General features: G+C 36.1%; 1 protein-coding gene across 10 annotated transcripts in view; it reads left to right on the forward strand.

The window, feature by feature from the left end:
* The window catches only part of NRG3 (neuregulin 3), a 1051311-nt gene that overhangs the window by 394968 nt on the left and 641005 nt on the right, over positions 1 to 15338 (forward strand). The window lies entirely within an intron of this gene.

Genomic DNA, 15338 nt, shown 5'->3' on the forward strand with positions numbered 1-15338 from the left:
CAGTTTAAGCATCTGACTTTTTATTTCAGCTCAGGTCATGATCTCGAGGTTGGGAGATCAAACCCCACGTTGGGCTATGTGCTGGACATGGAGTCTGCTTAAGATTCTCTCCCTCTCTCTACCTCTGCCCCTCCCCCCAAGAAAAAAGAAAAGAAAGAAAAAGTACTGCTTCTCCACCACTGAGGATGTCTTTCAGGGGACCCTTCTTATTTTATGCTGATCTCTGTACTTTTCACCTTCCTTATGGACTGAGGTGCTAGAGAGTGTAGGGTATTGGCTCTTTCTCCAACTCTGTGTTTATCAACCTGGCCTTTGGTTCCTTCATTTTCTGATTCTATCCTTCACTCCATCAATGTTACAGACTAACATAGCAGGGCAGATGGGGTGAAGAAATAGGTAAGTAACAAACCTCTCTCTAGTCCCCGTTCCTCCTCTGGCCCCTCAAAACATTTTTCTTCCTGTTTCAGCTGCCAGGAGTCATCAGGGAATGCCAGTGGCTAACTAGTTATTTTGTGCTCTGCTTAGGAAAGGAGCAAACGAATCGTACCACAGATAAAATGCTCATTACACAAATAGAACATAAGTTCCAATATCTGTGAAAGATTTATTGAAGAAAAAAAATAGTAGAGTAGATTCAAGGTTATCCTTATAATAACATGATGCTCTCTCCCTTGTATTCAAATTTGCTTTCTAGAGTCAGGATAAAAGATTCATTTACTGGAGTTGCGGTAATACAGGATGTGTTCCTGGGAGCTTGTTACCTGTGAAAATAGCATTAATTTCCTCCAGCTTTTCAATTTTTTACCATGAAGTTTCATGTGATATATATCTTTATGTCTTCATTTTTTCCATACATGTGGAAACACCAACTGAAAAAGAGTTTTGCCTCTATATACTATTTTTTCACTGAAGTTCTCAAAATAATAATTCCACAGTTAATGCATATGTATATATTTGCAAAATGGAAAGTTCATTTAGTGATTGCAAAAGAAATAATGGCTTTAATAACCACAGCTCCACTTGGTGTCTGCCTGCAAAGCTTTGTTGGAACAATAAGCATCACCCAGTTCCCTGTGGCCCTGTTTGCTTTGAAGGTTCTATTTATGGCTTTCTAATTTTGACTGTATTTTGACATTTTCAAATAAGTGTATGGCATCTGTTGAATAAAGGATCAGTCAAAATGGATTTGCCTCAATTATCATTCCAGTTTTTTAATCTCCTTGCCTGACTCACCTCTGCTCACCACTGCCAGCCGTAACACCTGCATTCTTCCTACAACACCATCTTCAGGAAGGGCTGGAGAGCTGCTGCTGCCCTAAGAAGGATCTTAAGACCCTGGCTTTTATTTATTTATCTGTTTTTATTTGAGTCTAGTTGACACACAATGCGATATTACTTTCAGGTATACAACATAGTAATATTGTGATTCAATGTCTCCATACATTATGTATGCTGACCACAAGTGTCGCTCTCCTCTGTCACCATACAGCCCGGTGCAGTATTGCTCTATTCTCTATGCAGTGTTTTTTATTGCTGTGACTTGTGCATTCCGTACCTGGAAGTCTGTACCTCCCACTGTGCTCCATGCATTGTGTCCCTCCTCCCACCCCCATAAGCACCTGACTTTTTAGCACTATTCCTGTTCCTTCTCTTACTGCATTTCTATCGCAAGCATGATTTTCTTCTCAAATCTGCCTTCTGTGTCTTTAAGAGGGTTGTATTTGGAGGCAGCACATCTGGCTGCTCTGAAAAAGGGCCACAGTAACACCGAAGCCACCATGTTACAGTTACTTTGCCTAATTGTGTCTTTTTACTGTTACACTTCTGTTGAACTTTGTGCAAGTTTCTAGGGTCAGTTCTTCTTTTGCATCCTACTGGTACAATTTTCATTTTGCCCCCGTATTTAACTAATCACGAAGGACATTCTAGTACTGTCCATATTATATATTTATTATATGTACGTGAATTAACATTAAAATAATGAATTAGTGTAATTTTTCCTCAAAGACAATAAGTTATAACTACCTGAATCTTAATTGTTGCTGAAAAAATGTATTAATTTTGGTATATACTCCCTAATGATGGCATTCTTACTTGGATGTATTTTATAAGCTTCAGATCTAGCTACCCTAGAACTGCTACTACTTGAAGACCCATCTTTATATGTTTTTAAACCTGTATTTTACACACATACACACATGCACATACACACCACATTTTTTCCCTTTTGTACCAAGTTGGGCATCTGATTCAGTGGCCTTACATGTTCTCTGTTAGTACTATTGCTGTTGCACTGGGATATCTATCAAAATGATATGTGGATCCTAAAACTAATAAATAAGTTTAGCAAGGTTGTAAGATACAAAGCTCAACAAAACAGACTTACACAAAATCACATTTTTATATACTAGCAATGAGCATGGAAACCAAAACAAAAACTTAAAATTGCTCCAAGAAAATGAAATCATTAGTTAAAAACTTAAAAACCATGTACAGACTCTACATGTGGAAAATTACAAAATACTAATAAAAGAAATCAAAGAAGTCCTAAATAATTAGAGAGGCACCTGGTGTTTATATTTCAGAAGATTCACATGACAAAGATGTCAATACTCCTGAAGTTGATAGCAATCCCATAAAAATCTTCAGGAAGTTTTTGTAGATAAAGTAATTCTGAAATTCATATGGACAATCATGGAATAATTCAAAAACTCTTGGAAAATTAATCATGTAGGAGGGAAGAAGCCCTCAGCTGAATATTAAAACTTATTATATGTCTATCGTCCCTAAGAAAATGTGATATTGACAGAAGGATAGGCACAGATCAGTGGAACAGAGAAGAAAACCCAGAAATAGACCCCTATAAATGTGTCCAAATGAGTTTTGACTAAGGTCCAAAAGCAATTCAATTAAGGAAGAATACTTTTTTTCAACAAATGATCTGGCGCAGTCAGAGACATTCATGTGCCAAAGCAAACAAACAACCCGCTCCGCCATGAACCACAACACAAACCTCATACCCTTTAAAAAATTAACTTAAAATAGATTAAGCACTTAAACCATAAAACTACAAAATGGATAGCATAATGTAATGTACATTCAAAACTATAAAATGTTTTAAAAAAAAGCAAAGGACAAAATCTTTGGGATTTGGCATTCACAAAAGTGTTATTAAACTTGACATGAAAACATACTATAAAAAGGAAATTTGAATGAATTGGACTTTATCAAAATTAAAAGTTTTTACTCTGAGATATACCCTGCTAAAAGGATGAAAAGTTAGGCGCAGATGAGGAGAATGAATTTTCAAACCATCTATCTGACAAAGGACTAGTATCTAGAATATAAAAAGAATTCTGAAAATTCAGCAGCTAAAAAAGTTAATTAGAAAATGAGCCAAAGACATTGACACATTCAACTTAGATATACAGAGGGTAGATAAACACATGAATAGGTGTTCAAAATCATTTGCCATTATAGAAGTGCAAATTAAAACCACAACGAGATGTCATTTACACACCTACCGGAAGGACTAAAATTTAAAAAAAAAAGAAAAAGAAAAGAAAGTAGTGACCGCACTAAGTGCTTATGGAGATGCAGGGAAACTGGAATTTTCAAACATTGGTGGTGGGAATTTTTCCAATTACTTATAAACCTATGCGGGTAAATACCATATGGCCCAGCAATTGCATTTTTGGGCAATTACTCTAGAGAAATTAACACAGAAACTTTTAAATGAACTTTATAGCAGTTATATTCAAAATAGCCAAAAATTAGGAACAGCCCAGTTGTCCTTCAACAGATGAATAGGTAGAGTGTAATATTTTTGAATTATGGAATAATACTTAGCAATAAAAAAGAAGAACTGTTGGTATACTCACTAAATTGGATGTATCTAGAGGGAATTATGCTAAATTTTAAAAGCTGATCCAAAAATTTCCATATTATATGATTCCATTTATATAATTTTCTTGATATGACCAAAATATAGAAATGGAAAACAAACTCATAGTTTCCAGGATTTAATGAAGGGCAAGGGTGGAAAGAAAGTGGCAACATAAAAGGGCAACATGAAGTATCTTTGTAGCAATAGAACTGTTCTTCGAATTGAGTGTAAATATCCTGGTTGTGACATTGTATAGTCTTGTAAGATATTAGCTTTGGAGGAAACTGGGTAAACTTGCAAGGTATCTCTTTATAGTATTTCTTACAACTCCATATCAATCAGCAATTATCTCAAAACCACACACACACACAAAAAGCAAACAAATAAATACATGGATGAGACTTTCAGCTCCTGTATAGGTTGGGAACTTGATTTTTAGAGATGAAATAGGCTCTTCAGCCTCTTAAACTGAACCCAGTTTTTTGTTAATTTACACGACATGGTCAACTAAAAACTTGATAGCATTGTAGAAACAACATCAGTGCATTTAATATTTATTAAAAAAAATAAAAGCTCATTTGATAACAACAGTGTTCTAAAAGAATGACTTAAAGGCCATAATTTTTTAACGTTACTTGTAGAGCCCATTGAGGGCAGAACTGAATGCCTGGGTTTATTTCTTATTGAGCCACTACAAAACTGCATGCATAGAATCATGCTTTGATGGTCTTACAAGAAATATCTTTTGTATCCTGAGAATTATAGGAATTACATCTTCATATGCACATTGTAAATTATGTGATCAGGTTTTCTCCTCATGGGCTGTTAAAATGTTAGAGCTACATAGGGACCAGTCTCTAACAATGCAGAGGTCGCTGTGACATACTTTTCCAGGCATGCAGAAGTGTTCTCACTTCATTTTTTATCCTACCTTTAATTTATATGTCTTGTTAAAGCTTATGAGTCTTTGGAAACTGCCTAAAATCTCTCTTGGAATAAAATTAAATAAATATATCATGATGCATATCTGCATTAGCCCCCTAATAAACCGTAATTATGTAAGCAATTGAAAACTTTGAGAAATCTCCTCTATTTCTGAAATTTCTCTAGGCCTCCTACAAACTCACCTTTATCAAGCATAGCTTGGCAAACTAGGTTTTGAATCTACTTCTTTTGACTTCTCTTCTTAGCCTTCTGATGGATGGGCTGGTTTGGACTTGCTACCTGATTGTAGCCTTTGACATTCTTCCAGCATGTTCTCCTTCACTTCTCACCGAGGAAATAAGTCATCTGATTCACATGCTCTCTCTGAGCTCCATGGGATTCATCCAGAGAGCGCAAATGCATCAAGACCCTGGAACATGTATTCTAATTTAATCTTAGTCAGTTTCCTTTGATGGAAGCCATTCTTTGACCTTTTCAATCCCCACTAAACTCAGTTCGTATTTCAAACCCTCTTCAAAATGGCCAATTTATTTAACCATAAATAAAATTAACCTTGGATAGATGCAAGAGGGATAAATCTTTTTTTTTTGATAAGCAGAAGATGTAGAGTCTGTCATTTCTAGGGCCATTTCTAGAGTGACTAGGAAATGTTGGTAGATATATATATATATATATATATATATATATATATATATAGTATAACTAATAAACTTAGTGATGATATTTTTTATTCATGGAGTGATACATATTCGTAAGTGTGAGCATTGCCCACACCACATCCATATTGTGCTGTAAGATTTTGTAAGTCATTTTTAAGGAAATAATTCCTTTGGCTTATCATTTATAAAGACCATGAAAATTTAAAATCTGCATCAACATGCCTGCTCTGTCTTAGGTTCCTGGTTCAGAACAGGATTTTTAGGTTCTTCTGTGATTTTTCCTATCTTCTATGCTCCTTTACTTTCCACTTCTAGAAAATATGAATTTTCCACGCATAATATCTGTGTGTCATGTACTCAAGGAATGTAAATATTTGAGGAAAGCAGCTTTAGACCAGTCAACAGTGGTTGTAGGTCTGTTTGTTCCCTTCTGGCTTTTTAAAAATAGCTCCTAAACATGCTAAGTTCATAGCCAATGTTTTTTTTTAAGACACAATGAAAGATAAAGATACAACATGCCAATGAATTTAAGTAATATATACAAAAAAATGAAGAAACCCCAGAGTGAAAGGTAGGTGATAGAGCGTAAACATGAGACTCATGTGCTCTCCACTGACTAATTTAAAAATGCAGTGCTGTGTTCCTTCTGTTTATGACTAATGTTTAGGTCTTATTTTTTAAGAAATACATGAGACCTTGGTCTGTTTTGTTTCACAAGAATGTGACTAATCCTTCATAAACTTCACGAGAGTTGAACGGATGCAGTGTTGACTATCAGTAACTGAATTCCTGAAACAAAAATAAATATGACTAGTTTCATTTAAAATGTAGATGGGACTCCATAGAAAAGAACAGAGATTGATGATTGTGCTATAATGGAATTGGTTGGTTGCCAGCCTTGAGCGTCATTCAAGAGTGGCAGGTGTATTATTGTAGAATGAACAATGAGCTTCGTGTCAGAATGTCTAACTGTGTCACCTCAAGGAAGTCTGTTTTCATTATCAAGGGTACATTTCTAATAGATGAGATCCTCTGGTATCCTAGGACATGTTAGAGAAGGGCCACAAACAAATTTCACTAACCCAATCCTAGAGAATCTGACCATCACACGTTCTTCCTTATCCTCAAAGGTGGGCCATGAGTGTCACCAACTTAGTTCCCCGAAAATATCTTAAAGGAGAAATAAAGAAAAACACTCTTCTTCTGAAACCTTTCAGCCCTCTCCAACTGTCATCATACACAGTGATTATATTCAGGAGGATACAGTAAGGGATTGCTACCTTTGACCTTTGGAAAATTTGGAGAAATCCATTCTCATATTTATTATCTCTGTTTTCCTAGCATCTTCTACTAGTCAGTAGAATATCTTGTTATTTATGTTTCTCCCCACATTTGTTTACTAATTCATGAAATGTTCCCAGCTCTGGGAACCCAAAGCTGAACAAAATCAAGGCAAACAAAACCCAACAAACATCTATCCTTAGAGAACTTAAGTAATTACCTCCAGTAATTGCCTAGGCAAATGTAAAATTATCACTAAAGTAAGTTCTGTGAAGAAGCGATCCTGGACAATCAGTGCTAAAGTGGTGGCATTTATGCAATCATGGAGGTGAGGCCAGGTTTTCCGGAGGAAATCATCATTTACATAGCATCTTACTGGATACTACTGGATGAGTAGTATCTGGACACTGGATGAGCATGGGTAGTTTAGTGAAAGGTGGAGGAGGGGCATTCCAAATGAAGACAATGACATGTGAGGGGGTCTTGTGTTTAGGAGGAAGAGGAGTAAATAGAAACTCATTGTGGCTGGAGTTGAGGGTAGAAGAGAGAGGCTGAGCAAGTACTGGTGAAGATATGTAGTGCCTAACATTTTGTTTAATGTTTTAGAGATTGTCCTGAAACCAGTGAGAAACCATCTAAGTTTACTAAGTAGGATTGAAAGTGGTTGATATGATGCAATGTTTTGCTGTTGTTGTTGGGTTTTTCTTTGTTTTGTTGTTGTTGTTTTGTTTTGTTTTTAATCAGGAGGGACCATTCTGCCTGTTGTATGGAGACTGGAATAGAGGGCTTTCCTGATGGATGCAGGTGGATCAGGTTGAGGGAGTTGAGACCGGTTCAAGGCCCTGGGAATGTTGGTGGAGGAAGGCAGGTGATATGAACTATTATGGAGCATAATCTCAGCAGGACTCCCAAGGGTGGGATTTGGGGCAGCTGGTGAACGGCATCAGGGCAGAAGGTGAATGTTAATGTCACTTGCCACCTGATTTATCAACTAGTAGAGGCACAGATAACACAATAGGAGTTTTCTTTTGTTTTTGTTTTTGTTTTTTAAACACAATAGGAGTTTTTCACAAATGTCTGTGCTTACTAGAGAAGAAAATATAGGTTGACCAATAGTAGCTCACCTTATTCCCAGGCAGGTCACCCATAAGAAAGTCCCTAAACCTGGGGCGCCTGGGTGGTTCAGTGGGTTAAAGCCTCTGCCTTTGGCTCACAGGTCATGATCCCAGGGTCCTGGAATTGAGCCCCACATCGGGCTCTCTGCCCAGCAGGGAGCCTGCTTCCTCCTCTCTCTCTGCCTGCTGCTCTGCCTACCTGTGCTCTCTCTCTGTGTCAAATAAATAAAGAAAATCTTTAAAAAAAATAAGGAGATCCTAATCTGGCAAATGTTGAGCCAAGATATACACTAATACTATTTTGAATTGAGAAAAAATCTGATCTCTGCTCCTCAGGTCTATTTCTTAACTATCTAAAAATAATATGTTAGTGGTTTAATGCTAATGGATCATAACCATATTAATATATAACTTTGAAAGTCTGTTAAATATGAATCCATATTAATATGTAGAATGTTTAGTTTACAGTTTTGCTAAATTCCTTCTTGAATTTTCACCTTTGTCTACTCTTGGCAACATTTTTAGAATGAGGTTAATAAGTTCCATTAAGAAGGAATATAGACAGAACAGCTCAAGTTTATATTTAGCTTTTGACACTCATCATTAGACCATACAAAGGTAATAAACCTTTTGTGCTCTTCAAATTCCCTGCCAAAATTCCTTTCTCTTTCCTTTTAACATACCCAAAACACAGAGTAATTCTGTGGCATGACAGAGTGCCCTGTGTACCTCTGGTAAAAAGGCTAGTTCTAAGGATAGCATATAGTGGCAATAAAAGAAAAATCTGTCTTTACTGTGGTTTGAGGGTATGGTGGGAAGGAGATACAGAGAGAGATCAAGAGAGAAATGTAGAGTTTGCCTTCTACGGAGTCATCCATTGCGGTGGTGGGAGACATCTTGAGTAAGAAAGGTGGACTTCTCCAACAGACTACACAGCTGGCTGCCCAGAAGAACCAGGGCACCAGCCCCTTGGAGTTGCCCTAGTGGGTCAGAGTGATCATGCAGAAGGAGGCTTCCTCAGTTTTCTGAGCCCTGAGCAGGGTTTGGAACCAGGGCATGCTGTGGGGCCCAAGGTAACCACCATACCATGGATAGTGGCTTTAAACCCATGGGCTAATTTCTAGTTAAAGAATCTGGCAGAACCTCAGAGCTCTGCAGTCAAGGAAGCGTTAACTGGATGCTGAGTCAGTGAGGAACAGAGGGCTGCTGATATTCCCCCCAGCTCATAATAATCAAAGTAAGAGCTGATATTTATTGAGTGCTATTTTAAGGTCTTTCCGTGTATTTAGTAACTTAATCCTTCTTCACGCCTTATAAAGTAATTACTTATACAATCTTCAGTTTACAGATGAGGAAATTGAATACAGAAATGTTAAGTAACTTACAGAGCATCGCACAGCTAATAAATGGAGATCCAGGATTTGACGTAGATAATCGGATCCACACACTGTGCTGTACCAGCTCTCTGCCAGCACGCGGCTCCCAGGCTGTTGCAGTGAGGCCAGCATGATTTAAAATGGCCAATTGGATTTGGGCTCCAAATCTGGCCCTCCACCTTCTTTTGGTAAATAATGTTTTTTTGGAATAACAGTTCTGCTCAATCATGCATGTCCTCTCAGAGGGTCCTTTGATGTAGTAATGGGAGAGTTGAGCAGCTGCGACACACACCACTTGGCTTATAAGACCTCCAACATCCACCACCTAGCCCTTTGTAAAAAAAGTTTGCAACCCCTGTAGTGGACAAAAGCTTTCCAAAATTCCAGCCAGAGGGCATTCAAGGAGTGGCAGGAACCAAGGAAATCCTCCAGTTACATGAGGATGCAAAAAACACTCAAGTCTTTCATGAATATCTGGATGCTTTCTTAGCTGAAAAAGCAGAAGCGTGCGTTTCACCAGAGAACAACCCTCTGCTACCTGAAAAGACTATTTTCCTTATTGTTTTGGCCCAAACTGTAAATTATAAGCCAGATTAGACATTTATTCAGAGGCCCTGAAAGAATGCCAGGTAGTTATATACAAATTTGTAAATGTAAACACATTATGAGTTTGGGAATTAATCGATATTAGATGTTACTATTTAAGTTTTATGTTAATAAAAAAACATGTTTCAGGGTACCTGCTGAAGTATATGTGGATGAATGGACATGCTGTCTTGAATTTTGGCAAATAAAATTAAAAATATATGGAGTATGGTAAAAAAGAAGGCCAAATTAATGAGACTTGTTTAAGCTAAGTGATTAATACATTAGGATACCTTACACTATTCTTTTTACTTTTCTGTGTTTAAAAATGCCCCTAATGGAAAGTTTTAAAAAATATAGTGTAAATTATTCAGACAGTTTCCATGTTTTTCTCATGAACCAAATACAAAAAACTCAGTATTTTCATCATAAGCTTGTCATAACATCCATTCATTATTTTCTTTGTCCCATCAGAAAAGAATTGATGAATTGTCTCTAAGCATAAATAAGGAAAGGAAGCGGGCGGCTGGGTGGCACAGTGGGTAAAGCCTCTGCCTTCGGCTCAGGGTCCTGAGATCGAGCCCTGCACTGGGCTCTCTGCTCAGCAAGGAACCTGCTTCCCCCGCCTCTCCCTCGTGCCTCTCTGCCTACTTGTGATCTCTCTCTCTGTCAAATAAATAAATAAAATTTAAAAAAAATAAAAAAAAAAAAAGAAAGAAAGAAAGAAAAGGAGGAAGAGACACCTACTGGGCAGTTACAGATTATTTGACAACTCTGTGTTGCCCGACGTTGCACTCTGCCAGAATGAACTGGAGTATGAGGGGTGGCAGATGGCACAGCAGAGTTCCCATTCCCAGAGAATCACCAATAATAAACATTTCCCGTCTCTCTTATTTCCCCAGTGGGTATAGCATGGAATGGTTGAGGGAGGCAGGTAGACTCTTAGAAAACACCTCTTAAAAATCATTTTCTCATTATTAAAAAAGGAGAAGGTAAAATATGCATAAAATATCTCTTGCAGCAATTAATTTGAATATTATATTTTATTAGCCTATATTATCTGTGTTGTGTTTTAACAATGATATCTAGCACCTGTCAAAAACAAGGTTTCAGTATGTCAGTCAAAACTGACAATTCTGAAAATAACACAGAACATTTTTTTTTTACATGCTCTTCCACTAGATTATCTCTGGTAATATAATTTCCATTTTGATTTCTAATTTGATCCAAAAATTATATATTAGTGTCTTCTTAATCATCAAGTATTTATGATTTTTGATATTTTAAAATATAGATGTAGATTTTTTTTTCTTTCTATTGGAAGGAAATAGGGTTCTGTGTATATAGCTCATAATTTATTTTTAGAGGAATTATTGAGTGCCCTGTACCAGGCATTATTGCAGACATGAAAGAAGTAGCAAGAAGGGAAACAGCCCTGCTTTTATCAACTTTACATTCTAGGGTTTTAAAATCAAAATGCTGCTATTGCATTTAGTTCATTCACAGCCTCAGATTTTGTTTACTAATTCTAACCCATTCTGAAAGAAGAAAATGAAAATGTCCTACTATAGTTTCATATCTTATCAGAGTCTCCTTGCATTTTTATTTTCGAATTCTACATTTAGCTTCTATTATTATTATTATTATTATTATTATTGCTGTCATGATTATTATTATTGACAAATGTTTGCCTTTATTTCTAATAATGAACTACTTTATCCTGATTGGAGTTTTAAGCTTAAAATATAATCTTGTTTGATAAAATTAAATATAATCTTGTCTAACATTGGTATAATAATAATGATAATCATTATTATTATTATTATTTTGTTTGTTTGTTTGTTTTTGCTCTGACCTGCTATCTTATTGTCTTGCTTCTTTTTATTTCCATCTATTGATGAGCACTTTGTTTTCATATGCTTCGGGCTTCTTTTTTTGTGTGTAGAAGCAGCATACCACCTGACTCCTATATAATCCCACCTAATACACCATCTTTTAATGTAAAAATTGACTCTGTTTACATTTAGGATGACAATATGTGCAACTTTCTTCTTTCCCTCTGACTTTTCATTTATTATTTATTTTACTTTTTGTTCCTTTTTCTGTGTTTTTCCTTCATGTTTTATTTTTTCAATGTGGTCAAGTTATTTGCTTTGTTTTCTCCCTTCATTGTTTGGGCGTTCTGTTTTATAATTCCATTAGACGTTATCTTCTGCAGAAGAAGTCCATGTACTTTTTTTAAGGAAGCATAATTGACATACAGTACTACATTTGTTTCAGATTCGACAGTTCTCTACATTATGCTGTGCCCAAAATGATAAGTCGTTACCACCTGTCACCATATGATGTTATTAGTGACTATGTTGCCTGTGCTGCATTTTTCATCCCTGTGATTTATTTTATAACTAGAAGTCTGTACCTCTTAATCTCCTCTACCTATTTCACCAGTCCCCTCACTTTCTCATCTCTGGCAACCACCAGTTTGTTCTCTATATTTATGAGTCTATGTTATACTTCAAATGATAATTGTAACCAGCATCTGTTTTACTGGCATCACTTATAAAAGGAAGAAAAAACTTCTTCCAGGAGAATCCGTACCATCCATCCATAGTCACATGTGGTTATTTATGTTAAAATTAATTAAAATTAAAAACTCTATTTCTCAGGCTCAGCAGTCCCATTTCAACTTGTCAAGGGTCATAGGAGACTAGTGGCTACCATATTGCTAAATGCTTATTTGGAAAACATTTTTAATATTGCAGAGAATTCTACTGGACTGCATTGGTTTATAGGCTATGGATATATACTTTATATACTACTTATATACATTTTTGGGTTATATATCATAACATTGGTGAGGTCACTGTTAGTAGGTTAAATATTAAAGATTGATAAATAAGTCAGTTTCCTAATACAAACATAAAATGATCAATAGGACTTCATGCCACAAACCAGTTGAATAATATCAGTGTCTTAAGTGAGGGGTTATGTAACAACAAATTGGTTTGGTTAAGTGAGGATGTCCCAGGAGAGCTTCTTGTAAACAAACTACCCAGGACTCAATTTCATGATGACAAGATTTCAAATAAGTTTAAATCTGATAAGAGAGGACCTTTACCTTAACTCGCCTAATGTCTATAGACCTAGCGTCCTCAAGATATCTGACTTGTAAATAGTCTGAAGCTTTTACTATTATCTCAGTAACAGGCTGTAATGGCTGGCTTAATGCAATGTATTCTGAAAGCACCTGTGTCAACAGTCTTTCTGTTTTTTTAAGATTATTCATTAACTGTTCAATGAAACATATGGCCTTCAGGTTCAACACAATTTTATCTGAGGTTGAATTAAATCATTTGGAGACTCAACATTTTATTCTCTTTTCCAGCATCTACCATTAGATGGTAAAAAGATGTGCTCTGTTTTTTCTACCAAGGCACTAGAAAGGTCCTACTATTCTCTCGTACATGCAAGAAAGATAAACCCTAGAATAATTTTAGATTTCCTTCCCTCATACACATACACATATGTGCAGAAAGATACATAACTTACCACTGTCCTGTCTGATCCTTTCAGTTCAGCTGAGGACTCCATTTTAATTTATTTGGAGGATCATAGCATTCCTAAAATAATATCATCACATAGGGCATGTGACATTTTTTCAGTCATTGAAAGATTCTTTGTAATAACAAAATCAGGAAAACATTTTAACACTTTTCAATAAAGGATGGATATAAATAAACCTGGTCCCTCACTTATAGATATTTAGGTTGTTTTAAATTTTGTTAATACAAATAATGCAACAAAGAATAACATTGTACTTTAGGGGTGCCTGGGTGGCTCAGTGGGTTAAGCCTCTGCCTTCGGCTCAGGTCATGATCTCAGGGTCCTGGGATCGAGCCCCGCATCGGGCTCTCTGCTCCACGGGGATCCTGCTTCCTCCTCTCTCTCTGCCTGCCTCTCTGCCTACTTGTGATCTCTCTCTGTCAAATGAATAAATAAAATCTTAAAAAAAAATAAAAAGAATAACATTGTACTTTCTCATGTAATCAAGTATGTCTAGGACATATTCCCAGGGGTAGAACTGTGATATCATGGTATGTGTTTGTATATTTTGCTGGATATTGTCAAATTGTTTTCCAAGGGTTTCTACCACCAAACAATATTCTTACCAGAAATGTATAGGCATGCTTCTCCTCCTGCAGTTTTACCAAAATTGTCTAAATTTTTGAATTTTAGAATTTTTTTCTAGCCAATCTGATAGGCAAAAAACTCTAACACCGTGCGACTTAAATTTATTTTTTCTTATTTGGAGTGTGACTGGGCTCTCTTCATATGTCTAAGAGCCATTCATAACTCCTATTTCACAGTTGTCTATTTCTATTTCTTTAGCACATTTCTTCTCTGATCATTGTCTTTTTCTAATTTTCTAAGAGCACTTTGCATAATAGAAAGATAAGCAATTTTTGGAATAGTTTAGAAATAATACTAATTTTTTCAGGCTATCATTTGTCTTTTGATTTTTCCTAAGGGGTTCTTTTTGCACAGAACATTAAAATATAAATATATATATATATTCTTAAATATATGAAATGTAAATTTTATATATAAATATGTATAAATATAAAATTTATAAAAATATAAAATATATCTATATTTATAGGTGAGTTTATTTGTTCAGTTTCTGAATTTTCTTGAACTTTGAGTCATTGTATTGGTCAGAATAGGGCTAGGTTATGCTAATTTTAGTTCATATGATTGTTGACAGAATTCAATTGCTTGAAATTTTGGGACTGAAATTCCTGCTTTCTTGCTGTCTATCAGCCTAGTCCCACTCTGAGCCCCAATAGGGCTTGCATTTCCCTGCGCAAAGCCTGGCTGGCTGATAAAGGACCTTCACTGCATCTGTAAAAGCCTTCACCTTTGCCATGTAATGTAGTTTGATCATGGAGTGATGTTCCGTCATAGTCACAGGTCCCATCCTGGGGGCCATTTTAAAATGGTGCCTACCACAGATGCCCTTAGAATTCCTCTTCTTATCTACTTGTTCACATGTCTATTAGTTTCTCAGCTCCTTACACACATTTATAATGCATTTTAATATTTGCTAGGAACCATTCTCTCTCATCTTTTTTTAAGAGCTTCACTGGCTTATATTTATTTGATATAATTTCCATTATTGACTTTAGAGTAAGTTTAACTTATTAAGAGAAAAACCTGTAGGGAATTTTATAAGTACCATGATAATATATTTAATTCTACTAATGGAGAAGTGGCAAAAAAAAAAAAGTGGATTTTAAACAATTTTTTTTTTAAGATTTTATTTATTTATTTGACAGAGAGAAATCACAGGTAGACGGAGAGGCAGGCAGAGAGAGAGAGGAAGGGAAGCAGGCTCCCTGCTGAGCAGAGAGCCCGATGCGGGACTCGATCCCAGGACCCTGAGATCATGACCTGAGCCGAAGGCAGCGGCTTAACCCACTGAGCCACCCAC

The sequence above is a fragment of the Mustela erminea genome, chromosome 14, assembly GCF_009829155.1.
Source record: "Mustela erminea isolate mMusErm1 chromosome 14, mMusErm1.Pri, whole genome shotgun sequence".
In the NCBI taxonomy this organism is placed as follows: domain Eukaryota; kingdom Metazoa; phylum Chordata; class Mammalia; order Carnivora; family Mustelidae; genus Mustela; species Mustela erminea.